The 12,968-nt window shown below is 41.5% G+C and overlaps 1 protein-coding gene and 1 long non-coding RNA gene across 3 annotated transcripts in view; one reads left to right on the forward strand and one right to left on the reverse strand.

Moving 5' to 3' along the window:
* Positions 1-3,628, reverse strand: part of LOC122553995 (EEF1A lysine methyltransferase 3-like) — a 37,990-nt gene extending 34,362 nt beyond the window's left edge. Inside the window, exon 1 of the mRNA XM_087989492.1 lies at positions 3,453-3,628. The gene's annotated coding sequence lies outside the window, so the exon portion shown is untranslated. The remainder of the gene's footprint in view (positions 1-3,452) is intronic.
* A 560-nt stretch (positions 3,629-4,188) lies between these two features.
* Positions 4,189-12,968, forward strand: part of LOC148149478 (uncharacterized) — a 54,587-nt gene continuing 45,807 nt past the window's right edge. For both annotated transcript variants that reach the window (XR_015757779.1, XR_015757780.1), the window contains exon 1: positions 4,189-4,281. This is a non-coding gene — a long non-coding RNA (uncharacterized LOC148149478). The remainder of the gene's footprint in view (positions 4,282-12,968) is intronic.

Raw genomic sequence — 12,968 nt, forward strand, 5'->3', positions numbered from 1 at the left:
ATTGGCTCCTTTCGACACATTTTACAATGGTTACATGCCTGGCTGGTAGATCATGCAGTTTTTATTTATTTATAGATGTGTGCAATCCATGTGACACTTTAATTGAAAATGAACATGAAAGTAACTGAGAGGGAGTGCACTCATTGACTTGACAGTTAGTTTTTGAGTGCTAAAAGGTGGTCCATTCCCTATAGTTCCCACTCTGCCTTTATTTTGTACTAAGTCACATTCCTCTATTCATAACCATCACAATGAAACCAAATATCGTCACAAAATTAATTCAGCCATCTTGAAGGGAGTTGCATCAAAGTAGCTAATAGGGATATATGGCCTAGCATTTTGGATCTAGTTGTTCAAAGCCACCAAAAGCTCCACTGATGATAGGTAGAATTCCTATGGATAACCCTTTTGGTAAATTGTAGTAATAGATATGATGTGTTTTGGAAGTGCTGAAAGACCGTCTAATGGGTTTATCAGCGGTAGGCAGCATGGTTTTGTACAGGAAAGGTATGACTTACAAACCTAGCAAAATTCTTTGAAGAGGTGACAAAGTTGATTGATGGGGGAAGGGATGTAGATGTCATATACATGGACTTTAGTAAGGCATTTGATAAGGTTCCCCATGGTAGGCTGATGAAGAAGGTGAAGTCACATGGGGTCCAGGGTGCTCTCGCTAGATGGATAGAGAACTGGCTGGGCAACAGGAGATAGAGAGTAGTGGTGGAAGTGAACTTCTCAAAATGGAGATCTGTGACCAGTGGTGTTCCACAGGGATCCGTGCTGAGACCACTGTTGTTTGTGATATACATAAATGATTTGGAGGAAAGTGTAGGTTGCCTCGTTAGCAAGTTTGCAGATGACACTAAGATTGGTGGAGTAGCAGATAGTGAAGGGGTCTGTCAGAGAATACAGCAGAATACAGATAGATTGGACACTTGGGCAGAGAAATGGCAGATGGAGTTCGACCAGACAAATGTGAGGTGTTGCATTTTGGAAGATGCAATTCCAGAGTGAACTATACAGTAAATGGAAAAGTCCTGGGGAAAATTGATGCACAGAGAAATCTGGATGTTCAGGTCTACTGTTCCCTGAAGGTGGCAACACAGGTCAGTAGAGTGGTCAAGGAGGCATACCGCATGCTTTCCTTCATTGGACAGGGTATTGAGTATAAGAGTTGGAAGGTCATGTTACACTTGTATAAGACTTTGGTTTGGCCACATTTGGAATACAGCGTACAGTCCTGGTCACCACATGACCAAAAGGATGTGGATGCTTTGGAGAGGGTGCAGAAGAGGTTTACCAGGATGTTGCCTGATATGGAGGTGCTAGCTATGAGGAGAGATTGAGTATATTAGGATTATTTTCATTGGAAAGAAGGAGGTTGGGGAGGGGACCTGATTGAGGCCTCCAAATTTATGAGTGGTGTAGACAGGGTGGATAGCAAGAAACTTTTTTCTCAGAATGGAGGACTCAATTACTTGGGGTCATAAGTTCAAAGAGAGAGGAGAAAAGTTTAGGGGAGATATATGTGGAAAGTTCTTCATGCAGAAGGTGGTGGGTGCTTGGAATGCATTGCCAGCAGAACTGGTAGGAGCAGGAATGATAGCGTCATTTAAGATGTATCTGGACAGATACATGAATGGGCAAGGAGCAAAGGGATACAGATCCTTTGAAAATAGGTGGCAGATTTAGATAGGGGATCTGGATCAGCACAGGCTTGGACGGCCGAAGGGTCTGTTCCTGTGCTGTAATGTTCTTTGTTCTTTGTTCTAATTTACAGGGCTAATATCAGGCCACTTAACATGGAACAAGGCCCTTTTGGCCCATCGTGCCTATGTCAGTCATCAAACACTTTGAGCACTTGGACTGTAGCCTTGTGTGCTATGGCATTTTAAGTGTTCATCTAAATATTCTTAAATATATTGAGGGTTTCTGATTCTACCTACCCTTTAGTCATTTCAGATACCCACAACTCTGGGTGGGTGTGGGGGGGGTGGCATGTTTCTCTCTCAAATTCCCTCTAAAACTCCTGCTCCTTGTTTTAACGCATTGGAGTTCATGATTTAGCAAAGTAGCATAGAAGACATCTTGGCAACGAGGTTGTGCAAAGAGACAAGGATGATGTTTTGAATAGGGTCTATCTCTACCTACCATTTACTCTTTCTTCCTGCCCACATCCTATCTCCTGCATAAAAACCAGATTTTTCATAGCTACTACCAGTTCTGAAGAAGGGTCACTGAACCCGAAACTTTACCTCTGATTTCTCTCCACAGATGCTGCCAGACCTGCTGAGACTTCATAGCAATTTCTGTTTTAGGTTCTGATTTCCAACATCCACAGTTCTTTCAGATTTTGTTTTTGAATAGACCTCACAGCTTTTCCATTCCATTTTCTATTGCCTTTCAGCAATTGCCACAAATTTTTAGGCATTCATGGGCAGACCTGCGGTCGGGTCTCTGCCACTCAGTAAACTTTCATTGAACACTGAGGCTTGAAATTATCTCTATCCCCACGCATAAATTGTACAAAGCAACATTGTAGGTCAACAGGCCTTTTCATCCTTTGCATATGCTTGATGTCTTCTTTTTTTCATTATACGCAAGTCTCTGTCCCATCACAAAATGGAGGTGCTTTCAACATGCCATTAACATCTATGGTGATGTGCACCATTCCTAACATATCTTCCTAGAAAACTGCTTTCTTTTAAGGTAACTTCTTAATGCTTTGCAAGGACCATATATGTGCCACCTTTTCAACACGAACTTTGTTCATCAAACTACCAACTCTTTGGTGAAATGAAACAAATTGATGTGACAGGAGTTATTTGCAGGAGCTATACTCTACATCACCACTTGCCTACTGCTTACATCAAGTAAATAGGGGATCATTTCACAGATAATTGTGAATACTGGTGAACTACAAGCTTTCCTCCAATCAACAGAATAATCTCAGATTTCATTGCACTATTTCATATATAAACAGCATGCTGTCTTAGCACAGGTCTAATTTCATTAGGTAGTCTGAATGAACTGCAACTCAGCTGACCTTTGTTCTTTGAAGCTGACATCTTCAACATCATCAAACCATTGAACACAAAATGAGTATTGAGCACGGTTTTGGTGCCAGATGTCATTTTGACAGCATGCCTGTCCTAGGAATCCAGCCTATCTATCTTGAGGAATACTTTGATGGCCTACCTCATGTTTTTATTAGCAATGACACTTTGAAAAAAATAAACTGATTTCAAACTTTGACTAATGCGACTACAATTGTCCATAACTTTCTTTCCATTGATCTTTTGACCATTCTAATGACAGCTTTGATGATCACAATGACTACCTGTATTTCACTGGAGAATGGGAGTTTGGGGGAATATCTTGCCTTACATGGCATAAAACAATTTCTGATTATGTCTGAGTAAATCGAACATACAAACAAGTAATCCTTTTACCTGGTTCTTTCTTGGAAACTTCCTCTGCGTTGGGGCCAGCAGTGGTTCCCACCTTCTGAACAGCTATGGGTAATATTACACTTCGGCAGGAGCTCAGATCGGTCAACCAGCTTGTCAAATTTTCTTTTCGTTATTTACAGAAATTTATTTTGTGTAGAGATGAGAACTTGAGTAAAGTGTAACATTCTGAGGGTATCACTTCAGCTACAAAAGAACAGTGTATCCACCTTTGCAAAATATATTTCAGAAGGTATCATTGAACTAACAGGGGTCAGTGGATATAGAATGATAGGATATAATGTTTCATTGAGAATGGATCTGCATATAGCTATTTATAGGATTTCCATGCAAAAAGCTTCATTTGTCTTCTGTTAATGGCTTATATGCTTAATACTATGACCAATCAGATATAGATTAAAAAATCATAATACACAAGATTGCATGAAATTGAGTTCTGCTAAATCTTGAAACTGACCTCATTGTCATTGTCATTGTCATGCCGAAACAGATGAGAAGACGAATTGAAACAAAGTGACTCTATGTAACACAGTACTAGTGTCTTATCCAGTATGTATTCTCGTTAGAGTCAAAAAATAGATAATGTTATTGCAGTGCTGCAGTTTACTCACATGGACATCTGAGCTTGTACAGGTTTTTTTTAGGCAGTTTATTTATGGCTACCTCAAGGCCAAATTAGGTATCACAGTGCACACATGGAGACAACACACACTCCAAAGTGATTTCTGCCTTGAGGCGATAATATTGCAAGTACCAAGAGGAATTAAAATGAATAATTCTGCTTTTCACTGTTGTATATGGCTGTGAACAGGTAATTTGCTGGATGTTTATTGTTTCTGAGTGCATGCTATCTGTGCTCTTCTGAATGGGTTTATCCAACGTCATGTAAAGAAAATTATCCAGACGTTTGACGAGTGGCAGGCACAAGGTAGGCAAGCTTTCTGCTCCTGTAATCAAAGCAACATAATTTACAACTCTTCATGATTGTCCACTGCATATGGCGTTGAAGTTATTGAGGAGCCGCACAAGGATTATTTCAGGCACTGATAGATAGCTAAGTTGTTTGAAGGTGAACTTGTTAGTCAAGTTCCAAATTATATATCAACCTCTTGTAAGTATGTAGTTTGCAATTTAATCCTAGCAGAGATATATTGTAAGATGATTGACCCCTTGGTTTAATTTGCTCGTTTAAATAAATATGGATAATTTACAGAATCGAAATTTGATTCCAGTTATGCTGTCTCTTGTACTAAAATGTGTACCAATTGAATCAATGTTAAATTAAAATATAGTAAAGGTGACCCGCTGAAGGGGTCTATTCATCTCATCGTGTCTGTACCAATGAAAGATTTCTCCAATGTATCCCACCTTCCAGCTTTTGGGTCATAGCCTATAGACTACGGCACACTAGTCATGAATCTAAGACCTTATTTTCTAACATGATAAGCGTTTCTGCCTCTATCAATGTCTCTGACACTAAATTCACACCTCCCACTCCACTCCAAGGGAACTGTTCTCTAATCTTTCTCTTAATCAATATCAGTCTATTGCCTCTGTTAATTCAGCACTTAGCTAAGGGAAACAGGTCCCTCTTATTGAATCTGCATCTCAATTATCCTCCCCAAACCTCCTGTATTCCCAAAAAAGGTTCAGCTGAGACAATGTTTCTTCAAAACTGACATTCACCATTCCTACCGACATCATTGCAAATTTCCTCTGTGCTCTCTTTAGTGATATTATATCTTCTAATAATGAGCTAACCACATATATGCACATTACCTTAGCTGCAGTCTAACTAGTATTTAACATGATTTGAGCATAACCTCTCTGCTTGTATGCTCTCGGCAAAGTCTACTATACAGCTTCCTAATCACCTGCTTTATCTGACCTTTAACTTCAAGAATCTATTGACATAAACTCCAAGGTTCCCCTGTCTCTCTAATTTCTCATAATTCAACTCATTTTTCTGTCTTAGCAGTCTTATTTGTCTCCCTAAGTGCCTTATCAAAATGTTTTTTGGGATGAATTCCATTTGACACACTTTTGTTAAACTAACCATTCCATTGATATCTCTCTTTAGTCTATAAAGTATTTTCTTATTATCCCCCAAAAAACCGACTTTCATATCACCTGTAAATGTCCTACTCGCCTCCTCTACATTTATGTCTCAAGCATCAATATGTGTCCGAAACAGCAAGTGACTAATATTGAGTCCAGTATTTGTTGTGACAAGAGAAGGGCTTTGAACAACTCTGAATTTGTATGGGTGTCTCATGAGAAGGTGGAGGCATTATAATTTCTGACCAATGAAGCTAGCCATGGTTATCTATCATAGCAACAGGATAATTAGCTGGGTGAGTGATTAGGTTATTCAATGAGCCAGAATGCCGTTTCTACTTCTTGAATGGGATCTTGAGAGATTCTATCCTAAACCAAGAGAAATGGAGAATGGCACCCACCTCAAAGTCAGTTCGCTAACTTTGAAGGTTGTTTTATGACAGTTTTAGCTCAGAATGCCTAAATTTTCTCAACCACTGTGAAAACTGTCTCCTCCTTTAGTGAAGTGCTTATGCGGTTATGTATCTACCTAATCACATCTAAAAAGATATAGTTGCCTTGATCCACAGTAAAATCACTCACAGGTCATATCAGAGACATTGGCAAAGGCACAATATTCTTCCCTTATATCTCTGATCCATAGACATGAACACATATGACACACTATGGATTTAGTCATTCATTACCAGACATGAATATATAGCATCAGTCAAGCTCTTGTTCCTTTGTTCTTATTTTTTGTAAAACAAAGTTCAAGCTATGAATGCCACCATAAGACCAGTATTTCCTGAACACTCACTCACTAATCTATAAAATATATTTGCTTGCAATTTCTGCAACATGTTGGAATGCCAGGACACTTCACTTATTGTGAGGGACTGTGTATTCAGCAAGTGTCACCAGCTGCTTCAAGTTGATTTCAGCATTTAGAGTCAAAGAGTCATAGAGCATGGAAGTAGACCCTACAGTCCAACTAGTCCATGCTGATCATGTTGCCAAACTAAACTAGTCCCACTTGCCTGCATTTGACCCACACCCCTCCAAACCTTTCCCATTCATGTGCTTGTCCAAATGTTTTTAAATATTGTAATTGTACCTGCATCTATCACTTCCTCTTGCAGTTCATGCCACATATGAGCCTCTCTCTTTGTAAAAGAGTTGTCCATCATGTCCTTTTTAAAATTTTCTGCTCTCACGTTAAATATGTGCCCCCTAGTTTTGAACTCCTGTACCCTAGAGAAAAGACCCTTGCAATTCACATTTTCATTCTTCCTCATTATTTTATAAACCTCTATAAGGTCACCCCTCAACCTTCCTATGCTCTGATGTCTTTGTGAATGATGTTGGAGGGTGTCTGCTTCCTGGATCACATGTTGGAGGAGGCTGAAACCCCATAGGCAGTAAGGGTTCAGGGTCATCGATGTCTATACATCAGGAAGTATAAGAAGGGACTGAAAGTACAAGGATTGCTGAAGTGTGGACTACTTTGAAACAGATATTCAGATTGGAGACTGGTGGAAGTGACAACAAGTTGAAGAAGTACACGCCAGAGCATGGTACTAATGGACAAAGGTCTGCTTAATAAGGAACAAAAAATTGAGCGGTGCAGTTACTAATTGGCAACCGACAATTAAGAGAGCACCAGGCATGGATGTAAATGTCATTGTGAGTCCTGCATAGGGGCTGCTTTCCTGATACAAGGGTAACAGATGTATGGAACTTATTGCAGAATATTTTGCAGGAGAAGGCAGTGAGCCAGAAGTCACGGTACACTATGACAAAGAGAGGATAACATGGTGATCCTCGTCAAGTCTTTTCAGGACCTATGAGATAGTGAAAAGTTGTAATTGGAAGATTGTAATCACTAAGTCATTTCCACAACATTTTGCGAACAAGATGCAGAGGCACAAATTGTACCCTAACATGTGGTGAAAGAGGGATGATATCAGATTAAAGTCATAGAGGTAACAGCATGGAAAAAGGCCCTTCAGCTCATCAAAATTTCTTGGGGAATACAGAATAATTCTGGAGCAAGAAGTTTCAATTCAAAAGGGATAAGATAATTGAGCATAGTGGACATCAGAATGAAGTGTTACGTGGTGCATAGAAGAAGAACCATAAGGTATGGAAGGCAGAAAGATTGCAGTGCATATATGTAAATATTTAAAATCTGACAAACAATGTGGGTGAGCCACAAGCATGGGAACATGATGCAATGGGAGTAATGGATTGTGGTACTGGAATTTTCATATTCAAGGATATATATAAACTGTTCAGAAAATATTGAAAAGCAAAACAGAACAGATGATGGAGTGGAGGTAGTGATGAGCAAGTCATTCAGTGTTAAAAAGAGGGGATTTCATTAAGCAGGCAAAAACCGAATCTCCTTGGTCACAGTTGAGAAGTTTAAAGGAGAAGCGCTTTACTTGGGGTGCTTAATATGCCTCGAATGGCAAAAGGAAGGTTGAGAGGCAAAACTGCAGGGACATTACTGAGCAGTGCAAAATTGTAGTTATGATGTTGGAGGACTATTGGAAGCTACCGAACAAGCACTATGACAGCCAAATATGTATATTGTTAATGTAAAGACATCGAGGGGAAAGAATTTCTGATAGGTATTCAGGAGAAATTCCAGTATCCATGTCTGCAGTTCAATTAGAGAGTAGGTATTTCTGGATCTGTTGCTACAAAATCAAGTGGGCCAAGTGAAGTAAGTGTTGATGGGGAATGGGATTCTTGGCTAAGGGTGAACATCAAATCAAAAAGTTAAGACTGGAATGCAAACGAAAGGTCTAAATTAAGAAGGGTTAATTTTATTGGATGAGAAGTAACCCGGTTTTGGGAAGATGGAATCAAATCAGGAGAAATTTTAATTGAATAATTGGGGTTCATTGGGGAAGACATGCTTTAGGGAGAGGTTTGGATCGTTAACAACAGGGGCAGCACATACGAAATCAAAAAGCAGTGCTTCAAAATGACAAGGAAGGTAGAGAATGTGAGAAACTAAAAGAAAGAGGGTTTTTGCAGGCCAGCACTTGAAAATAGCAAGTTGCAATGATTGGCATTTTTCCAGATATGTGGCAATATTGTTCTCTTTTGCTCATTTTTTGTAATAATATTACATTGGAATAAAATGTACCATCTAAAATGTTGCTAATCATACTAAATTTGAAGGAATGGCGAACAACTGTGACAGCCTATTGATTGGTTTGGAGAATGGAAAGACAAATGGCACATGGAATTCAATACCTATGCCGTGAATTGTTTTAACAAAAGAGTTAGGGCAGGCAACATAGACTTAAGTGTGGTGTCCTAAATAGTGTGCAAAGACAAAGGGCACAAGTGCATTGCCTTTGAAATTGGCAGGACCTGCTGAAAGTGAGGTGAAGTAAGTAGGTTGTCAGCTTCATACAGAGAGGAAAACAGAGAGGTTTTTGCGGATCTTAGATGAAAGAGCACTACCCAATTGTAACCCGCACACCTTAGAGCATAGAACATAGAACAGTACAGCACAGAACAGGCCCTTCAGCCCACGATGTTGTGCCGACCATTGATCCTCATGTATGCACCCTCATATTTCTGTGACCATATGCATGTCCAGCAGTCTCTTAAATGTCCCCAATGGCCTTGCTTTCGCAACTGCTGCTGGCAACGCATTCCATGCTCTCACAACTCTCTGTGTAAAGAACCCGCCTCTGACATCCCCTCTATACTTTCCTCCAACCAGCTTAAAACTATGACCCCTCGTGTCAGCCATTTCTGCCTTGGGAAATAATCTCTGGCTATCGACTCTATCTATGCCTCTCATTATCTGTATACCTCAATTAGGTCCCCTCTCCTCCTCCTTTTCTCCAATGAAAAAAGTCCAAGCTCAGTCAACCTCTCTTCATAAGATAAGCCCTCCAGTCCAGGCAGCATCCTGATAAACCTCCGCTGAACCCTCTCCAAAGCATCCATATCTTTCCTATAATAGGGCGACCAGAACTGGATGCAGTATTCCAAGTGCGGTCTAACCAAAGTTTTATAGAGCTGCAACAAGATCTCACGACTCTTAAACACAATCCCCCTGTTGCTTTCTTAACAACCCTGTCCACTTGGGTGGCCATTTTAAGGGATCTATGTACCTGCACACCAAGATCCCTCTGTTCTTCCACACTGCCAAGAATCCTATCCTTAATCCTGTACTCAGCTTTCAAATTCGACCTTCCAAAATGCATCACCTCGCATTTATCCAGGTTGAACTCCATCTGCCACCTCTCAGCCCATCTCTGCATCATGTCAATGTCCCGCTGCAGCCTCCAACAGCCCTCTATACTGTCAACGACACCTCCAACCTTTGTGTCAGCTGCAAACTTGCTAACCCATCCTTCAATCCCCTCATCCAAGTCATTAATAAAAATTACAAACAATAGAGGCCCAAGGACAGAGCACTGTGGAACACCACTCACCACTGACTTCCAGGCAGAATATTTTCTTTCTACTACCACTCGCTGTCTTCTGTTGGCTAGCCAATTCTGTATCCAGACAGCTAAGTTCCCCTGTATCCCATTCCTCCTGACCTCCTGAATGAGCCTACCATGGGGAACCTTATCAAATGCCTTGCTGAAGTCCATATACACCACATCCACAGCTCAACCCTCATCAACTTTTCTAGTCACATCCTCAAAGAACTCGATAAGGTTTGTGAGGCATGACCTGCCCCTCACAAAGCCATGTTGACTGCATTTAATCAGATGATCATAAATCCTATCCCTCAGAATCCTTTCTAACACCTTGTAGACAATAGACGTGAGACTTACTGGTCTGTAATTGCTGGGGATTTCCCTATTTCCTTTCTTGAAGAGAGGAATTACATTTGCCTCTCTCCAGTCCTCAGGTACGACTCCAGTGGAGGGCGAGGATGCAAAGATCTTCGCAAGTGCCGAAGCAATTGCATTTCTCGTTTCCCAAAGCAGCCGAGGACAAATCTGGTCCAGGCCTAGGGACTTGTCAATCTTAATATTTGACAAAATTTTCAGCACATCAACTTCCTCTATCTCTATCTCTATCCATTCCAGCATGCACTCCAGCTCTTCAAAGGTTTCATTCACTACAAGGTTTGTTTCTTTCGTAAAGACAGAAATAAAAAACTCATTTAGGGCTTCCCCTACCTCCTCAGACTCCACACACAAGTTCCCTATGCGATCCCTGATCGGGCCTACTCTTTCTTTGACCATTCTCTTATTCCTCACATAAGTGTAAAATGTTTTTGTGTTCTCCCTAATCCTTTCTGCCAAGCCTTTCTTTTGCCCTCTCCTGGCTCTCCTAAGACCATTTTTGAGCTCCTTCCTTGTCTGCCTGTAATCCTCTAGAGCTGAGCTTGACCCTAGCTCCTCCACCTTATGTAAGCTACATTCTTCCTTTTGACGAGAAGCTCCACCGCTCTCATCATCCAAGGTTCCTTTATCTTACCCCTTCTTGCCTGTCTCAGAGGGACATATTTATTCATCACACGCAACAACTGTTCCTTAAACAGTCTCCACATGTCTATAGTGCCTTTACCATGGAACAATTGCTCCCAGTCCATGCTTCCTAACTCATGTCTAATTGCATCATAGTTTCCTCTTCCCCAATTAACTATCCTCCCATTTTGCCTAATCCTCTCCTTCTCCATAGCTATGTAGAATGTGAGGCAGTTGTGGTCACTATCACCAAAATGCTCTCCCACCACAAGATCTGATACCTGCCTCAGCTCATTTCTGAGCACCAAGTCTAGAATGAGCTCTCCCCTCATTGGCCTGTCAACGTACTGAGTTAGGAAACCCTCCTGACCACACCTTACAAAAACAGCTCCATTCAAATCTTCTGCTCGAAGGAGGGTCCAGTCAATATTGGGAAAGTTAAAGTCACCCATTACAACAACCCTACTACATCCAACACTTTTCCAAAATCTGCCGACCTATGCTTTCTTCAATCTCCCTGCTGCTATTGGGGGGCCTGTAGTAAACCCCTAACGAGGTGACTGCTCCCTTGCTGTTCCTAATTTCCACCCATACAGACTTGGTAGGCTGATCTGCCTTGACAATGGAAGCTTCTGTAGCTGTGATACCCTCTCTGATTAGTAGTGCTACACCCCCTCCTCTTTGTCCCCCCTCCCTATTCTTTTTCAATGTTCTAAACCCTGGAACATCCAGCAACCATTCCTGCCCCTGAGAAATCCATGTCTCTATTATGGCCACAACATCATAGCACCAGGTACTGATACATGCTCTAAGTTCATCACTTTTATTCCTGATACTCCTTGCGTTAAAGCAAACACACTTTAACTGATTCCCTTGGTTCCTTCCAGGAAAATCCTTCCCACTAGCTGGTCTGCCTCTTGCTATTGCCTCATCTGCATCAACTCTCACCCCCGATATACAGCTCACATTCCTACCCCCCGCCATACTAGTTTAAACCCTCACGAACTACTCGAGCAAACCTTCCACCCAGGACATTGGCCCCCTTCCAGTTCAGATGCAACCCATCTTTCTTGTACAGGTCCCTCCTTCCCCAGAAGGCATCCCAATTATCTACATATCTGAAGTCCTCCCTCCTACACCAGCTGCGCAGCCATGTGTTAAGCTGCACCCGCTCCCTGTTCCTCGCCTCGCTATCTCGTGGCACCGGTAGTAAACTAGAGAACACTACTCTGTTCGTCCTGCTTTGCAGCTTCCATCCTAACTCCCTGAAATCACTTTTTATATCCTCAATCCTTTTTCTGGCTATATCATTAGTGCCAATATGTAACACGATTTCTGGCTGTTTGCCCTCCCCTTTTAGAACCTTATACACCCGATCGGAGACGTCCCGGACCCTGGCACCAGGGAGGCAACATACCTTCCGGGAATCCCAATCCTGACCACAAAATCTCCTGTGATTCCCCTAACTATCGAGTCCCCTACCACGAGTACTTTTCTATTCTGCCCCCTTCCCTTCTTTGCCACAGTGTCAGGCTCAGTGCCAGAGAACTGACTACTATGGCTTTCCTCTGGTAGGTCATCCCCCCCCCAGCAGTATCCAAAATGGTATACTTATTGCTGAGGGGAATGTCCACAGGGGATCTCTGCACTGGATGTAATTTTGTTTGAGACAGTGCAGAGTAGATTGACCAGAATGGTTTCAGGAATGGAGTTTTTGGTAAGTATTCAGATTAGAGAAGCTTAGGTTACCGTCCTTGGGAGAAATAAAGATCCAGGGCAGATACATGACAGATTGGATGATGTAGGCAAGGAAAAGCTGTGCCAATTACCTACTGGTGAAAAGCCTGTGAGACACATATGTAAAATGTTGGTCATGAAATGCACAAGGGTCCTGAAAGATGCAAAGTTCGCTAGAAAAGTAAAAGGAAAATTTGCTGATAGGTTTAGTGCATATTTTCCACATGGATTTCTTTTTAACTATTTGACAAAGTAGCCCTTA

This window comes from Chiloscyllium plagiosum, unplaced genomic scaffold (assembly GCF_037043375.1).
Source record: "Chiloscyllium plagiosum isolate Xiang-an unplaced genomic scaffold, Cpla_swu_hap1 HiC_scaffold_8, whole genome shotgun sequence".
NCBI lineage: Eukaryota > Metazoa > Chordata > Chondrichthyes > Orectolobiformes > Hemiscylliidae > Chiloscyllium > Chiloscyllium plagiosum.